Source organism: Ambystoma mexicanum, chromosome 6p (genome assembly GCF_040938575.1).
Source record: "Ambystoma mexicanum isolate Mex_15411 chromosome 6p, UKY_AmexF1_1, whole genome shotgun sequence".
NCBI classification, from domain to species: Eukaryota; Metazoa; Chordata; class Amphibia; order Caudata; family Ambystomatidae; genus Ambystoma; species Ambystoma mexicanum.
This window is the reverse complement of record NC_090935.1, coordinates 149184911-149203198: the sequence shown is the minus strand read 5'-3', so window position 1 is coordinate 149203198 and position 18288 is coordinate 149184911. Positions and strand designations below refer to the sequence as shown.

The 18288-nt window shown below is 45.8% G+C and overlaps 1 long non-coding RNA gene across 1 annotated transcript; it reads right to left on the bottom strand.

The window, feature by feature from the left end:
* Positions 1–15636: 15636 nt before the first annotated feature.
* Positions 15637–16264, bottom strand: LOC138510891 (uncharacterized). Its single transcript, XR_011280445.1, has 3 exons — positions 16165–16264; positions 15962–16060; positions 15637–15816 (listed from the first exon to the last, which is right to left on the bottom strand). It is a non-coding gene; the product is annotated as an uncharacterized lncRNA (long non-coding RNA).
* Between the last annotated feature and the right edge of the window lie 2024 nt (positions 16265–18288).

Genomic DNA, 18288 nt, shown 5'->3' with positions numbered 1-18288 from the left:
CCAGGGCTCCACCCCGAAATATAAACTCTATTTTTCTGGAGCGATGCAATCTGTCTCTAACAGTTGTTCTTTCAAATCAGACACGGCACCATTGAGAGTGCCCTAGATGACTACTCAATATGGATTACTAGGTGTAACTTAACAATGCATAAGATAGTACCATTAATATGGTATTCTTCACGTGGTAAATGTATATATACAACATGGTCCACACATTTACAAAATATATGTGGATTTAAGCAGCGGCAATAAACACACTTTTCAACATTTTAATACAACTTTAAATAATTAAAGGGATGGTCTAGTAAATATTTTTATTTAAAAATAGATAGGCAACATAAAAAAAAAATACTAGCATTCTCTGTTTTAAAACTTCCTATGTAAAAATTTGAGCTATTCAAGCTCAAAATTCGCAAAAGCAAGCACATGGGCGCATCCATTTTGTGAAATGGAGGCCCTCCTGTGCTGGCTTTTGCTTTTGCGGCACTAATGAAGGAAAAGCCAGCCAGCTGTAGTAAACAAAGGCTACCGCTGGGTGGCTTTCCCTTCATTAGTGCTGTAGGCGGAGGACGGGAACCGGAGACCAGAGCAGGAAAGCTGCAGCTGAATCTCGGTAAGTGCTATTTATTTTTTTAAAAAAATAAGCACTAGCTGCAGTTTTTTTTCTAAGTTTTCCGGGCTGGAGGAGCCCGGAAAACTTAGAAATAAAACCGCAGCTTTAAAAACGTTTTATTTATGTTTGCGGTCGCTTTTGAAGCGACCGCAAACATAAATACAACGTTATTGTGTTGGAAAACGCTGCGGTTTTTCTTTCCAAGTTTCTCAGGCTCCTCCGGCTCGGAGTAAAACTGCAGCTAGTGCCCGCCCTCCTCGTAATGAGGCCCATTGCCATTGTTTGAACTATGAAGGACGACCTATGAACAGTTCCTTTTGATTGAGCTATTCGTTTGAAGCTGGCCAAACTACACCTGGTCTAATAATAATAATAATAATAATATCTGAAACCAATCCTGGCTTTCCCATATTTGTTGAACCACCACCTTTTGCTTTCAAAATACTTCGTAACACTTTTTGTCAAAGATTGAGGGCAAGCATAGATTTAGACACATACAGATTTTTGCTTTGGACTTCCAGACTATGACGGCCCCTAGAAACATCAGTTAGGGAAACCATCCCTTTAGTTTTAGGGCCAGTTAGGCATTACAACGACCCAGGAACTTTGGCAAATAAAGGTTTTGAAACAATTATCTTTGAGTCTTTCTTGATAGATTGCCTGCCTCACACAATCCAGTTCCACTCTTCATGGGAACTATCAAATGTCATTATCCCCTGTCCAGCAAGTCTAGTTCAGTGATCAATAAAGTAAAATTTTCCTTTGAACATATTTTTTGTTTGTCCTAGTCCAGGTACGCTACATATTCCGGAACTTATTTAAGCTATGGCAACAAAGCTTTTCCCTGGTTACCCATTAATTGGGGAGGGAGTTGTTACATGGCTATATTCGTCCCACAGTGTGTTATACTTCTACATTTCACACTCAGTCCCGATTTAAGAGAAGCACCGCTTGGGAACACTTTGTTGTGGGAATCCTACGTTAGCCCTTGGGATTAAGATAGAGACCATCTGACCCAATTGTCAAGGTTAGTAGGAGATATTGCAAATCCTACTGTGTCCTCCATGACTCTATTATCTCAAGAACTATCCATCTGAACTTTGGTGCTTCAAAATCGTATGGCTCTAGACATTGTTCTGACTTCACAAGGAGGCGTCTGCGCAATTGTGAAGAGCAAGTGCTGTACATTCATAACAAGTTACTCAAGCAATATAGCTGACCTTGGTACCCACATTCCTTCACCCCAGTCCGGAGGCTTTCAGAACATTTGGGTATTGGATTGTAGGTCTATTGGGACCCCTAGGTGCAAATATTGGTCAGATTTGACCTATAGTCCTACTCTTAATTCGAAGTCTCTCCTGTCTGTGAATTGTATTTAAGTGCCTCTATTATCGGCTGTGCAATACCTGTTATCAAACTGCCCAAGTGCTTTACTGCCATACTACTGAAGACATAATTTGCTTTGATATGCCGGGATAGCCTTAGAAATGTTTGTAATGAGACTGGAGTGTAGGACTCATACGAGTAGACTGTGGGGGACAATGTGAGAATTGAAAATGCATGTACTCCTCTAGCACTTCACTGCATTATATAATGTTAAGGGGATGCTGCAAACTGCCATGCTTAAATAAAAGTTTCTTGCTTGTGTGAGGCTTTAGATTTTACTGTGCATCTCTTTGCAATGAACACTCTTCACTGAGCGTGTAGAAAAGCCCACCTTCAGATCTCTCACTTCAGAAGCATGTGAAGAGTAAGAGATTCTTGTCCCTTTACATAGAAGTGAAAATCCTGATCCCTTACCCAACCCAAGGAGTTTCCTAAAAATTCCCATGGCTTCCCCTATGTTAAATTCTCATGTATTTTTGTAAAACAAAACCATCTACCTATATAACTGGTACTGTGAGAAAGAAGAACAGAGGAGATCAAGTGAAAAAATAACTATCTTACAACTGGGATGATGAGGTTCCTTGGGGATGGAAAGGTCAGATTGGAGAACGGGAACCAGTGGTCTAGTCTTTTCTCTGTTGCCAAACATGAGATAATAATGGAGGAGGGAACACTGCTGCAGACAAGTGGATGGAGCAGTAGAGGCAGTTGGAATTGGAGCAACAGTAGAGGGGCGTGGTGACAGAAGCGTCAGACCACCAAGGAAAGAAAAATGCTGACCTATTGGGCGTCAGGAAAAGAAACAGGAGACTGTAGACGATACGCAGAGGAAGTCCGTCAGCAGAATTAGTCTAACAGGACATATAGCAAATGGGAGGTAAAACTCGGACACTCGTTAAGGAAAGAAGACCGAAGCTGCTGTGGAGCCATAACGTGGAATGCCAAGGGGAGCCCTGCAGTCCCTGGCATTCGTTCACTGCTATTGAAGGTAGGCACCCTGCAGTGAATCAGGGAAAGCCCAGGCGAAGTGTGTGGTTGCAGCAGGAGGATTCACCAGAAAAAAGCAGACTCTGGAGCCTTGCAGCTTCTGAGGCAACAGAGACACGTCAGAGAAGGACAATCGGCTTCATGAAGCTTGCACAGGAACTAACAGGCAACATATGGAGAATGTGTACCTGTTCATAGCACCACTCTTCCCCGTCCTAGTGTTTTGATTCCATGAAAACATTGAACTTTGAAACCAACACAAAACAAAAGAAGAAATACTTGGCAGGTTAGTGAACCAAGTGTACTTGGGAGATAAAAGTGCACATACCTTGGCAGGAGAGTACACCAAGGCTGTGAGACAAACAGAAGCCACACAAATAAAGAACAGTTGCTACAAGAAACCTAGTGGTATAAAGAATGAGCAACTGCATCCCTGCAAGCCTGCTGGCACCAGTTACAACAACTTTGAAGTGAGCCGTGCTGCAGAACCAGCTGATAAGGTACCACATGGGTAGATGGGTTATTACATTGCATTGGGGCAATAACAAGGTTGGCATGGGGTGGAAAAGTTGTTATAAAACCCCAAGAACATTACAGGCCCAAAGCACTATCACACCACATAACCCTTAGGACGGCCTAAACAACTAACAACAGGAGACCTTAAGATAAACACCACAGAAGGACGCATACACCTTGGCAGGAGATGACACCAAGGCTGTGAGTCCGTGTGATACCCGGAAAAGATCCCAAGCCATCAAGAGAACCTATGTAAATAATAGGTTCCCACAGATCTTGGTAGGACAGTAAACCAAGGCTGTGTGTTGGCCTAAAGTTAATTAAAGAGGAGTAACACTCTTGGGAACTTTCCTTCTGAATTTTCTTTTGGAGCTGAAAGTTTGCAGAGAACTAGCCAAGAGACATCTTTTCCCTTTTTCACACATTGTTGAATTTAAAGTGTGAGGGACGGATTAGGTTTTCGACACCGGATGGAGAACATTTATTTTGGACATTCTGACAAAGGCATCAGCTAGTTTTGTTGAGGCAGGGAGACTCCTCTTAGCATTAGGGTCAGCAAGGCATTTTTCCAATTCCCCACTTTTTTACTTTGAATAAAAGTGAATTCAGTGAACAAATAATCCTGTGTCTGTCTTCTAACTCGGCACCCTCGCATGCGTTTCTTTTTTGGCATATGTAAGCGTGTTTTAGGCACCTGCTTTTTTAGTAAAAGCAGTGTTCGCAGTCATCATATTACAAGCATTCTCACCTGCATCAGAGCATGTGTGAATCTTTAAGGAGTATATTCACCTTCACTAAATGTATTACGGTATGCTGTCCTCCCTGATAACAGTAACTAACATGAAAGAACAACGCTGGTGTCAAAGGCTTGTATAGTGGGGCTTTGTTCCCTGCTAGCAACATTGTTTCAGTGTGATTCCTTTAGGTATAAGAGAGCTGTGCATGGAGGGGTGGGGGTGTTCTCACTTGCGCCAAAGTCTTGTACTGCCAATGGTTCGTTTTTGCCCTGTTCTTTCTTTTTTACGAATACATTATTCACCAAGCCACGGGAATCGTGTGTGGTCATTTTTTCCACCACAGCAACAACCCTAGGTCAAGCAAGGGTTTTGGCATATGAGATTTGACTTCCATGTGTCTGGGAATGAACCTTCACTGAGTGAGTCAGTCACAATACTGAGGAGTGTGTGCTGGGCTTATGAGTAAGTGGTAGGTTTAAGTGAAGCAAGTGTGTCAGAGAAATCATCCTTAAGAGGGCGAGGGTGAAGTTGGTTCAGGAGGGCTGTGCTCTGAGGGGAATGAATAACGTGACTTTGTCTGGTTTTGAGGAATCAATGTTGTCTCTGAACTTAGCAATTGTGTTAATGAGAAAGGTGTTGGTTCTGTCTCACTACACTTGTGAAGCCGGCACGCTGGAAACAGGTGAGGGCTTAGAGAAGTGCTTGATTACTTTGAGTAAGGCGTTGCTACTGTTAGAGGCTGTCTCCATGCTGGGGGTGTAATCAATCAGTTTTGTCTTGGAGATCATGTTTCTGCATTGAGAGCACAGAGATTCGAAGGATGAGAGATCCTCTTGCCTGTGGTCCTTGCAACATTGCTTTTTAAGGTGTCTGATTAAGTATTTATTGGAAGTGTGTTCGGGTGTATACCAGGGTGCCTTTAGTTTGACTTGCCTTATGAAGCACGTGGTTCTCCTCTAGTTCTTTGGTGAAGTAGTTAAATGTATCTGGAAGGGCTGAGGTATTCCCTTTGGTGGGAATGCTGTGGACTTTGCTCTTATTATTATTATTATTATTATTTCTCGCTGGGTTTTCTTGAAGGAACAGTGCATTTAGCCTGGCCTTTGTGGGGCAGCTGTGTGTATGATATTCGAAGATGGATTGTGGCGTGGTCGGTTCAGTAGAGGGTAACAGGGTTCAAGCAGGAAAGGAATGGGGAGGAGGAAAAGACAAGGTTGACCCTGTCGTCTATGCTACGCTGATCAAACTTACCATTTTTGTTCCAATAACTGATTTTCTAAAAAACGAATTCTTTTTGCAATTCCCTTATCTAATCTCACAGGGAAATAGTGCTGATTTAGTGAATGTTTTTAACTTCATCCCAGTTTGCTATTGAACTTTCACAATATTTGGCAGTGTGCTTATACCATCCTAGCTATCCTTTTACATTGATTATCTGCATGATTTGTATATTTTGTGTTGCCTCTCTTGTGTATTGAAAGCTATGTGCTGGTTTGAAGGTGGGTGTCTGGCTTCATTGGTTGTTTTATGTCAATTTCCAGGAGTAACAATAAGGCATTTCCCAGTGCAAGGGCAGTGGGCCTCTTTACGAGTGTTCCGGTCTGAGCATTCCAGCACCGTTGTTACCTGACCGGCGCACTACGAGTATGCGGGCGGGTGCCGTCCCACCCGCCAGACTCAGACCTGGCGGGTGGAACGGCACCTTCCCGCTGCCTTTCATGAAGCACACGCACTGTTGCACACGGTGCCGATGCATCCATGCTCCCCATTTCTATGGGACTCAATGGCAAAGGATATTTACATTTTCCAGCGCCTGTCTTTACGGACCGCCGGAGTTGTAATGCCCCAGTGTTTTCTGGCTAGGGTGGGTTGGGGGACCCAATGACCATTTATGCTCACAACCTCCCCCTGCCCATCAAAACACACATCCTCCCCCTGGAATGTCTTTGAACTCGTTTTCTCAAACGGCAGTAACTTCAATCTTTGATCTCCCACTGATATTTTTAAGCAGTCTGATGAGTATTAATGGCTTCCTTGCAGCAATAAATGTGCTTATAAAATGTCCTAAAGTGTGCCTTCAGTTACTTGATTTATATTTATTCATTTATTTATGTATTTGTAAAGCGCACCTAGCCCATAGGCATCCAGGCGCTAGCGTAGTCATTTTGTCGTTAACGCTTAAGAATATGGTTGCGTGTTTACAATTCTTCAATCAGCAGGTTTACAATTCTTAGGTACAGAAAATACATTGAATAAGAATGAAATAAAATATTTACAAGATGTACATGGCAGACCAATACATATGTTTTTACTAAATTACCTTTTTCAGTGTTGTTGGAGGTCAACCTTATACTAGGTATATGGTTGCAATAGGCTATTGCTGAGGGTCACATCTGAAGAGGAGAGTTGTTTTACTTTTTTCTGAATTACCAAAATGAAGTGTCATTTCTCAGGTGGTGTGGAAGGGTATTACACATCTTGGGAGCTATTAGTGGAAAACTAGAACCTCCTGCTTTCTGCCTCCTGAATCTAGCAGGTTGGTGTAAGCAGTCCGGGTTAGTCTGTTGGGCGCCTTCTTCGCGATACATTTGTGAGTCATCGTTAGGATTTTGAAATTGATTCTGCCCTGGACAGGAAACCAATGAATGTTTCTTCTATTGGAAGAGATCTGGTTGTGTCTTGGGATATTTAGGGCAGCTCTTATGGCATTATTTTGTAGTATTTGTAACGTTTTAATGTTTCTGATACTGGTTCCGGCAAGGAGAGAATTGCAGTAATCAATCCTAGACAGTCTGAGTGCTCTTGCCAATGTGATAGAGTTTTCAGGGGAAAGAAAGGGGCGGCTGGCTCTTACCAGTTTGACTGTGTATGTGGCTGAAGAGACCACAGCATTGATTTGCCTGTTTAGCGTAAGCTCAGAGTCAATATAGACTCCAAGGGTTTTTATTTCGCTGGCTGCTGGGATAGTATTGGCATCAATGGTGAACGATTTGTGCTGTTGGGGGAGGTTATTGAGTTTTGTTCTATTGCCGATTATGATAAGCTCTGTCTTATCATCATTGAGCCATAATTCATTGCTAGCCATCCAGGCTTGGATTGCAAGGTAAATTTTGTTTAGATTTTTAGAATCAGTATCATAACAACCAGTAATTGGTATGAGAATCTGAGTATCGTCCGCATAATTGGTATACGTGATACTCATATTGTCAAGTTTGTCAAATAAAGGTTTAGTAAATGCATTATAGAGAGTGGTTGAAACACAAGAACCTTGAGGTACTGAAGTGGGAGAATGGGATAATACCCTCCCCCCAGTCTCATCCAGACCATGGCCTAGGGGATCACAGCTGAAGCACCCCCCACGAGAAGAGTTCGACCAATTCCCTTCCCTTCCTTACCAGATGACAAAGTATCCTGTTTCAAAGGCATACACATACGAGGAGCATGCCTACTAGTACGCCATGGTCAAACCGACGCCTGTGCAATAGACCAGCTCGATTAGACTGCTACCACAAAACATCGCCATTGTTAGAGATGCCATGACGACATAGCCAACAGACAAGAACACACGTGCCACCATGCACACTGGTCACTCACACACCAACCCACACGAAGAACCTACTCAGTGCTATGACGTAGGTGACTGACACACCCACAGACATGCATCGTTGTTATTTTTCACATAGGCCTTCTACAGCTCCGCAGAAACGCAAGCCGCCTGAAGAGCTCGTGTATATGCTTGCTGATGCTTTCTCGCTGCCCCACGACCCCCATATTATGGGTTATGTACCGCCACCCAGAAACTAGGGCCAAGTAGGCCACAAGCAAGAGTCCCCAGGCAGGAGCCTCGCAGAAGAAAATCCTCCCAAGACGAAAAGCAAAGCGGTGACCATGCAGAACGAGCCCCCAACAAGAGCTTACAGCCAAGGCTGCGATGTTGCAACCCACAGGCCGCGCTCCCAGCGCCAAGGTTATACCTGCCGGTGCCAATCCCTCAGAGCCGAAAAACACAAATCTAATGCTCATAATTCTGCTCCAGCTACGGTCTCTCCACACGTGACCAAGCCGACCTGACAGGATGCCAAGCTCACGAGACAAAGAAGTCGCCAGGGTCCCATGGCTGGGACACAATCTGCAACAACGAAGCAGCAAGATGGACACCTAAGGTGATGGGAAAGACATGCACACCAGCCATTAGTCAGACCTGTCCATTGTCCACCACTAACACATAGTTGCACATTGTTGCAAGCACCAGGTACACAGCGAGCTGGGAACGGCGATGGTCCCAGGCTTGGGGGCTCATCACGGACGCCATCTTAGTTAGCCAATCACCAAGTGTCCCCTGGTAACACATTTTTTGTAGCAATTGTTAGGGACAGCCCAAGTGTACCACCTGACCAGTCCTCATCCACTAATATTTCCTCCCATAGGTATCTATACTAACCCTAACACTCGGGGAGCCAACCGGAAGTGGCGTTAGGTTTTGTGATGATTTTCCCAGGTGACGCGAGTAGCGCGTCATACTGCTTTAAAAAGGGCCTGCAAGCCCACTGATGCTGAGAGAGCCTCTCCGGATGCATACGGTCTGAGCGTATCCCCGCCGTTACTCTAATAAACAGCAGTAATTACTTTGCTCTTGGGTGTGTCTCATACTCCTTTTGGGACGCGGTAGGAGTTGGGGCCTCCCCAGCCCCACAGGTCCGCGGACGGCTCTGCCGGCCCCCGGGAAAATCACCCCGACAAGTTGGAGGCACTGCTGAGATCTGTTTGAGGTCTACCTAGCCTGAAGACATTACTCCAAGGCCTCCTGCAGCAAGGCAACCCGGCAGCGCGGCCCCTTCTGCCGGTGCCCCCTTTTGAGGACTACATGACCATCGCGGAACTGCGAGAAGACCGGACAGCGCGATCCGGACTTTGGCCCTCGGGAGTCGACTTGAGAAGTATCCCGCCCGCGGTTGGCATGTGTCCAGACGTGGTCCAGACGAGGGGAGGTGGCGAGCTGCTTTGGAGGGGTGCACGCGGTCGAGCGGCCCCGGCTCACGAGGACTTGGTGAGTATGACACGCCCAACCAGCAATGTAATGTTGTGTGGGAGGGGGGAGGAAGTGTAACGAGGGTGGCGGGAAGTGTTTACAGTGTGTTGCAGAAGATTTGATTAATAAGTGGTGATAGATGGGTGAGCGGTAGTGAGACAGGCACGAGGGCCATCTTCTACCATGCCACGAGTTGATTGGGTAGAGCTTAAAGCTACCACGTGTGGTTGTTAGAAGGCACTGATTTGTCTAGATCGCAGGCACCTGTATGGGGACATGTGGCTTTCCTATGAATTGAGGTTATAGATCAATGAATAGATGAGGATCCCTACTAATTGAGTGTTGTAGCTTATTAGGTAGATGACGTGTTCCTGCAGGAGGTAGCTAGTTTGGTTACCAATTGCGGAAGATAATTGGCTGGTTAAGCTCCTCAGTAGTGGGGGCGTATCACACGCAAGGCGTCGCAGCATGCACAGACCGATTATATTAAGTACATTGATTGTCAATTACCTTGCTCCAGACGAGGTGAGAAGACAGCTGTGGGGTTAACGGGGGACAGAAGTGCAATTTCTCATACCGGTAATAGCTTATAGAGGTTGGTGACGTAACCCATAGGGCTTGTATAGGTCACCGTGACAATTTCGTGTCAATCCAGGGGTGGTTGGGGGACAGGAGACGAGAAAGGGGCGGGACAGAAGAGGAGAGGCGACCATGCACAGAGAACGCCGGCCGCACTCGATAAGGGAGGGGCGAAAAGAGGAGAGGAGGCCGCGCACGGAGAACGCTGGTCACGCTCGACAAAGGGGATTGAGAAAGGGGAGGGAGTGGTTTGACGAGAAAGGAAAGTGGGGCGGCTCCAAAGCACGCCACACAGGGCACGCAGCTGCAGGGGGCTTCGTGCGCCGCGGCCGAAAGGGGGCCATATTTGTCACATCAAGGGAAACGAATAACAAAAGAGGAGGAACTGTACACTTGCGATTGTATTACTTTTCAGCGGACAGTCGGAAGTCCCCAATTTACGGGGACAGGTAAAAAAGGTTGACATCAAGAAAAAGCAAATTGTAATATGGCTACGTACTATGGGTCGGGGGCAGGTGTTGGGTTCGGGGTGAGAGGAAGCACTTTAACTACACCCCTCCAGCACATTTGTACATCACTATCACCACACAAGGAGAACGGCAGCTTGATTCATATACCCAGCATTCACTGTTGGCATACATACACAACACCTGCAAAGGAAAGAAATTAGCTCTCCATATAGAAATGTTCAACTTATGGAAAATGTTCCAGGGCGCCAGACCCGGGGAAATGGGTATGTTTGCAGTGGAGGAGATAAAGGAGGAGAAAGGGAGGAAGGAAGAGAAGGAGGTAGAAGAGGAGAAGGAGAATGGAGGGGGCGTGGGTACGGCACGCAACAACGCACTGTGCACTGAAGAGGGCAAGAGAGAGACAGAAGGATTGGTTGCAGTATCGGAAGCAAAGGTGAAAAAGGAGGGGACAGAAGATATGCCTCTGGCGAAGGTAGTGAAGAAGGAGGAAGGGGGTTTGTACCCAGTAACAGACTTAAGAGAAGCCGTCAGACAACAACTAACAGCCGCTGAGGGGTACTCAAACCCTGCGTACAGCCCTCCACCCTACGCCACTACAGATAGCTACCAGAGGGGGGTGGCGGCGATGGGCTCCGTAGACTCGAGCACAGCACAGGCAGGCATGGGGGGGCGGGAAGAGAACTGTGGGAAACATTGCAAACATAGGACCAGATGAATGGATAGCAGCACAGGTGCTCCTAAAGCTCCGGGGGCGTTAACAGGAGAAGAAGAGGACGTAGTGAGGAGAGGAAATAACGGTAGAAATGGACCACACACAGACAGGGCATGAGGTGAGTAAGACAAGAGGAGGGCGACTGTCACAGGTAGAGGAAGAAATGTTGGAGGAAAGGTTGGATGAATTAAGGGAAGTACGAGGCGCATTGATCAGACAGTTCGAGCAAGAAACACGAGAAAGGAAGAAGGAAAGGAAGGAGAATAGGGAGGAGCAGGTGAGGATGAAGGAACAGACGGAAGAGAGGAAGAAGGAAGAGGAGCGGATGAGAACAATGGCAGAAAGGGTGTCACGCGCGGAGCAACGGGAGATGAGAAGGAAGGAGGAAGAGAAGGATAGGGAAATGGGACTGTGGAAAAAGAAGATAATATCTGAAAGTGCCCAGAAGTATGAAGAAGGTAAGGTAATAGAAAGCATATTAAAGAGGGAAGGGTGAATATGGGGGAGAAAGGAAGAAGAAAAGAGGATATTAGCAAAGGTAAGTGCAGAGGTATTGGAAGAACTACACAGGAAACAAGCAGAAATAGGCGGTGAAGTAGTGGGACAGAAGGAAGAGGAGAGAGGAGATAGGAGAGTGGAACACAGAGTTAAAAAGTACACACGCCAGGACTTGGTGGCAACAACGTCAACACAGCGGGCAGCTGTTAAAGGAGGTAAGCACAAAGAGGTGGACTTAATAGATTTAAGGACGGTAACAGTGGGGGGAAAATGCAAAGAGTGGGGATTGTCATTTCCTGATGGATTTTGCAGCGCGGAAGAGGAAGGTTCGAACACAAGTGGAAAGGATGGCAATAGGGAGAGTTTAGACAAACTATACATAACGCGCACTAACTGCGAGTCACCATGGGCGTGCAAAAGGAGGGGAGAAGTAAACACAGGAGAAACATAGGTAAGGGAGGCAACAAGGAAAACGCCAGATCCGCTAACACCGACACCAGTACAAACACCACGCCCACTGACACCAACCCCTGCACACACCCCATATGTCGGCAGACTTAGGGACCTCCCAGGACGCAGGCAGGAAGAATGGGCGAACACGCCCACGGTGAGACAAGAGGGTCACAGGAGGGGGAGGAAGGAAGCAGGGGGTGAAAGAATAAACTACTGTAACATTGATAACATTGAAGAGTTACCTGACAGAGAGGAAGACGATGAATACACTAACATAACCACACGGACACCGGGGGAGGTGAGGGAGTACAATTTAATGCCACTTCTGGAAAGGGGAGGGGCCAGACCACAATATGTCCCATGGAAGCATGCCGATAAAGAAAATATAAAATGCAGGCTTCCATCACTAGTGGAGGAGCTGGGAAGTGGATATATGAGATGGAAAAGCACACTGCGGGCATAAACTAGCGGTGGGGGATGTGAAGGGGCTCCTAATATCAATACTGGGGGATGCTGCAGATGACATTTGGAAAAGAGCGGGCTTCCCTGGGGTCACAATAACAGACACGTCACATGATGGAGCACCATTTGCCAACTGCAGACATGCACTGTGGCAGGCATTGAGGTTTCAGTTGCCAGACAAGTCAGACATAGGAGCAATAACGTCACGCAAGATGCGTGAGAATGAAGATCCTGTTGATTACATCCAGGAGATTTAGGAGAAGTGGCGCTTGGAAACACGGGAACTGTGGCATGAAACACTAGCAAATTTCTACCATATACTAATATAAGGGCTTCCGGAGCAAGTACATAACATAACCACACGGACACCGGGGGAGGTGAGGGAGTACAATTTAATGCCACTTCTGGAAAGGGGAGGGGCCAGACCACAATATGTCCCATGGAAGCATGCCGATAAAGAAAATATAAAATGCAGGCTTCCATCACTAGTGGAGGAGCTGGGAAGTGGATATATGAGATGGAAAAGCACACTGCGGGCATAAACTAGCGGTGGGGGACGTGAAGGGGCTCCTAATATCAATACTGGGGGATGCTGCAGATGACATTTGGAAAAGAGCGGGCTTCCCTGGGGTCACAATAACAGACACGTCACATGATGGAGCACCATTTGCCAACTGCAGACTTGCACTGTGGCAGGCATTGAGGTTTCAGTTGCCAGACAAGTCAGACATAGGAGCAATAACGTCACGCAAGATGCGTGAGAATGAAGATCCTGTTGATTACATCCAGGAGATTTAGGAGAAGTGGCGCTTGGAAACACGGGAACTGTGGCATAAAACACTAGCAATTTTCTACCATATACTAATATAAGGGCTCCCGGAGCAAGTACAAAGGCAGCTGAAGAAAATAGTGGGGGTGAAAGTTAAGGCCTGGCCATAAATACAACTAACCACAGTACACTACTGCATGTTGTGGCAGGAAAAGATGAAACAAAAAGAGGATGATAGGAAGGCAGAAGAGGCAAAATTGGTACAGAAGAAGCTATCCAAATATGCCATGGAAGGAGCACTAATCACAACACCCACCCCCACACAGGTCACGGTTGTACAAGACACAACACAACAGCAGGAGGCACCATTACAGCAGCCACCACAAATAATAACACAGCAGATGCCTCTGCTCCCACCATACATGGCATACGTAGGAGGCGGATATATGCAGATGGGAAATGGATACTCAAACAACTACAGGGGGAGGGGAGGCCAAATGAGAGGGAGAGGTTATGGCCCACCCGCACAACAAGTGGGAGGATTCCGGGGCTACAACCCAAATGGACAGCAGGGATACCAAGACAACACAGGGGGTTTTCCATGGCAGGCCCGAGAACCACCAGTATGTTGGATATGTGGGATGATGGGACACATGTCACGTACTTGCAGGATGAGGCAACCCCAAGTAGTGTAGGGAGAACAAGGGCAGCAAGGGCCTATGGGGGAACAACCAATTTACCAACAACAGCCAGGAACACAGCAATCCCTACCACAACAACCCCAGCTGCAAACACCAGCCTAAATAAAACAACCACAAATACAACAACAGGTACAGCAGGCACAACCACAGCCACTGGTACAAACGTACTCACCACCACAGCAACAGGCAATCGCAACACAACAACCTCAAGTGCAAATGGTACAGCAGCTCACACAAATACAGGACAATGCAGTATCAACAACTGATGCACCGATACAGCAGACACAGCTAGGGAAGGTGACAATATTGGGTCACAACCCTTACACAGGAAGCGGTCAGTCACTATACCCACAAAAGGACAGTCCACAGATGTCTTTGATGTGTCCCATCCTATCAGTAACACCTAATCCTGCAGAGGAACCATGCATACAGGTGGTGATAGGTGACACAAATTTTTCCTTCCTAGTTGACACAGGGGCCACTAGGTCTTGCGTAAGGGAGGAGAAGTACAAAATGTCAGGCGAAGCTATGAACACTCAAGCATTCTCTGGGGCTTGAGGGTTGGTTCCCTTCACTGATAACATCTCCTTATCTGTAGGTGATCACGACATGTCTCTTCCACTTATGTATTCGAAGCAATCACCAGTAAACATACTTGGGAGAGACATCATGATTCGATTGAATATGACCATCTCATTTACTGAGAAGGGCATCATTTGCTCCACACCAGGCATTAACATGCTGACAACACGACAAATTGTGCAGGCCTATTGTGGCAAAACAGTGGCCCGGTCAGAACCAGTAGATGGAGACATCTTCCAATATGGGACAGACATGGCAATAGCATGGCTACCTGGAATTGAGGGCAAAATTTGGAGGAGACCAGCAGCCTACCTCTTCAGGCCCGAGACACCAGCTAGTGAAACAGATGGGGCGATGATTTCAGTGAGCATTGAAAGTATTATGGCAGCACCAGACTACATTGTAGTACATGCCCAGGACAGGGAGAGGAGGGCATGGAGAGCGGTGATAGCACTAGCAGAAGAGTGCAGGCTTACACAGATATCTGATGAGGAGCTGTTTTCTGATGATAATGGAGAGGGGGAGATGGTGTTGGGAATGAGCGTTAACATTTGGCTGAGAGTTGCATACAAGCAAGTGGCACAAAAAATGGCTATGGCACTAGAAGCTGGTAACTGAAGGGATAGCCCGAATACGACAGAACATTGGGCTAAAGATACTAGGTCAACAATGGGGGTCTGTTCTGACGTGTAGCGTTTACTGGGGACTACTATTGTGCTAAAGTAGACCTGGATTATTTCTATTATGTCAAAATCAGTACATAAACACTTTAAATGTGAAAGATGCACAAGAAGGAATTTCAGACACAGATAGATATTGAGCTGTCAGCTTTTTAAATTTATTTCGCTGATGAATGCATTTATTAATCGTGCATTTTTTGATATTGAGCTGTCAGCTTTTTAAATTTATTTTGCTGCTGGATGCATTTAATAATCATGCATCAGAAAGTAAGAAAAAAAGTATATTGTTAAAAGGAACAGTTGCGAGCTGCAAAGGGTTCAATCACAAAAACAGAGTTTGCAAAACGATTAATTCTCAATATTTCCTCAAACAGCTGTTTTTGACAAAACAAATTTATAACCACCACCTAAAGTGACTAGTGATTAAGATGTAAAACATACATAGCAAACATAACAACCAAAACAAAAGCAATAAATGGAAAAGCTTTGGGTTATGTGTATCCAGGCTGGAGGGTGACCTAACAGGTGGTCGACGTCTAGATATGGATCAGGAAAGATGTTGTGACCAGGCCAAGTATTGAGGTACTGGTCAAAGGGACGTTTCGGCTTGGAGCCTTCATCTAGGGCCTGGGGTAGGTCTCCCTAAAAATAGAAACAGGGGGACTGCATTAGTGTCTGAGTGAAAAGTTTAAAACTATTGTTTTTTTAAAAAACACATGACATAATAATCTCCGTGAATGTGGTACACCACTCTAAAAATCAAGGACAAGGAAGACACGGGACTGACCTTAGGGGGTGCAGATCTGTTAAGATCTGAAGTTAATGTAACTCATGGATGGCAAGAGATGCTAATTGGTTTGGTCTTCTGGCAGTCAGCTATGGATTGCTGCAAAAATCAAAAGAACATGTGGTTCTGGGTGTGATTACTATTAATGGAGGAAAATAACAGTAAGATGTTTAACCAAGTGTGCCACAAAGACAAGTTCTCACCTGACTAGGTTCTAGCTGCGCGACGACTCTCAGGAAGTACGCAGAGTGCCAGTTGGAATTGCATTTGATCATTAAGATGTGGACCAGCACATAATGGTGGCTGGCTGATAGTTTATGGTCTGTAGTCGTCCTACAAGGGAAGCGAAATGTATGCGTCCGTTACGATAATTCGTAAGGAAAGGGTCTGTGCACCTGCCCCTACACCAGTACCATTTTACGATTATGACCTGGCAGCAGTCCCAACGTCTCTGTGGAGCACCAGTCCATATGACGTTGGCTGCATAAAAAGCATTGGAGGAGTGAAAATAAAACTGAAAAAAGGTGCAATGCTACCAACAGTGAAGCAATACCCACTGTCAAAGGAAGCAGATGAGGGCATATATGAGACAATAACAGCACTAATAAAAAATGGTATACTAGTACCATCAGAATCACCATGCAACACTGCTGTGTACCCTGTGCGCAAAGCAAAACGAGGGTCTTGGAGTTTTATCCAGGACCTAAGACCCTTAAACCACATTGTAGAAGCAGAGTACCCCATAGCACCCCATAGCAGCAAACCCAGCCCACCATACTATGTGGTATACCAGCAGAGGCATCACAATTAACTGTGATTGACCTCAAAAACACATTTTTCTCCATACCTCTGCACCCTGACTCACAAGATTTGGCAAGCTTCACATACCGCAACACAAAATGGAAACATACACAGTTGCCCCAGGGTTACTGTGAGTCACCATCAATCTTTAACATAGTTATACAAATGGATTTGGGTAACATTGAGATGGAGAGCACGGTGCTGCAATATGTAGATGACATCATCATCTGCAGCGTCTCAGAAGAAAGGTGCAGGAGGGACTCTGTCAAAATGCTCACAGTGTTAGCTGAGAAAGGGTACAAGGTAGACAAAGAGAAATTGCAGTACTGGCAAGAACAAGTGCTCTACATAGGCCAGCTCATCTCACAACATGGAAGGAACATTGTACCACAAAGGGCACAAGCAATAACAAACACACCACAACCACAGACAGTGAGAGAACTGCAGCAGTTTTTGGGCCTATGCAACTACTGCAGGGCATGGGTTTTTGACTACAGCTCATACATAGGACCCCTGCTCGAGGCCCTCAGAGAAGCACAGAAGGGGGATAAGAAGTTGGGATGGACAAGAGAAATGAAAGAGGCATTTGACGAATTAAAAAACGCCATCTCAACAGCACCAGTACTGGCCATTCCAATGAACACCAATTTTTCATCTTGTCACATTGCGACTCAGTAGTGATGAAGGCAGTACTCACACAGAAACAAAGCATGGGTCACAAGCCTGTAGCATTTTACAGCAGACACTTAGACCCTGTAAAGTTAGGTTACTTCCCTTGCGAACAGAGCCTGGATGCCGCAGCCTTTGCGGTAGAAAAATCATCATCCATAACAATGGGTTGCCCCACCACACTGTTCGTGGAACACACCCTCTTTACAATACTGAACAAGCCCAAATCAACATTGACCACACAGAGTGCATAAGGTTACGAGATCATCTTCTAATCGAGACCATAACTAACGATTGTAAGGTGCAGTAATGTAAACCCAGCAAGGTTCATAGCAGAGGTAGTTGAAGATGGTGACTACGCTCATGATTGCACACAGGCCATTGAAATTTACTCCAGGGCAAGAAAAGTTGAGGAAAACGCCCTAGAGGGGGGAGAGATAATGTACATTGATGGGTCCTCAACTATTGACCAGAGTGATGGGGTTCAAAGGACAGGAGCAGCAGTGGTTCACTTGACAGAGGATTGGATGTATGTACCAGTGAAATGTATTCCATTACCACAACATTACTCAACCCAAGCAGCAGAACTAGTGGCCCTAATTTTGGCCCTAATAGAGAGCAATGACAAAAGAGTGACCATATATTCTGACAGTACATACGTCACATCAACAGTACACTCAGGGTTAATAAAGTGACAACGAAGGGGGTTCATAAGAGCAGATGTTACCCCAGTACAACATGCCCTCCTAATTGCTGAACTGATTGAAGTAATTGATGACCGTAGAAAAATAGCCCTGGTGAAATGTCAGGCCCACACTAAAGGGGATGACCCAATTTCAAAAGGTAACGAAACAGCA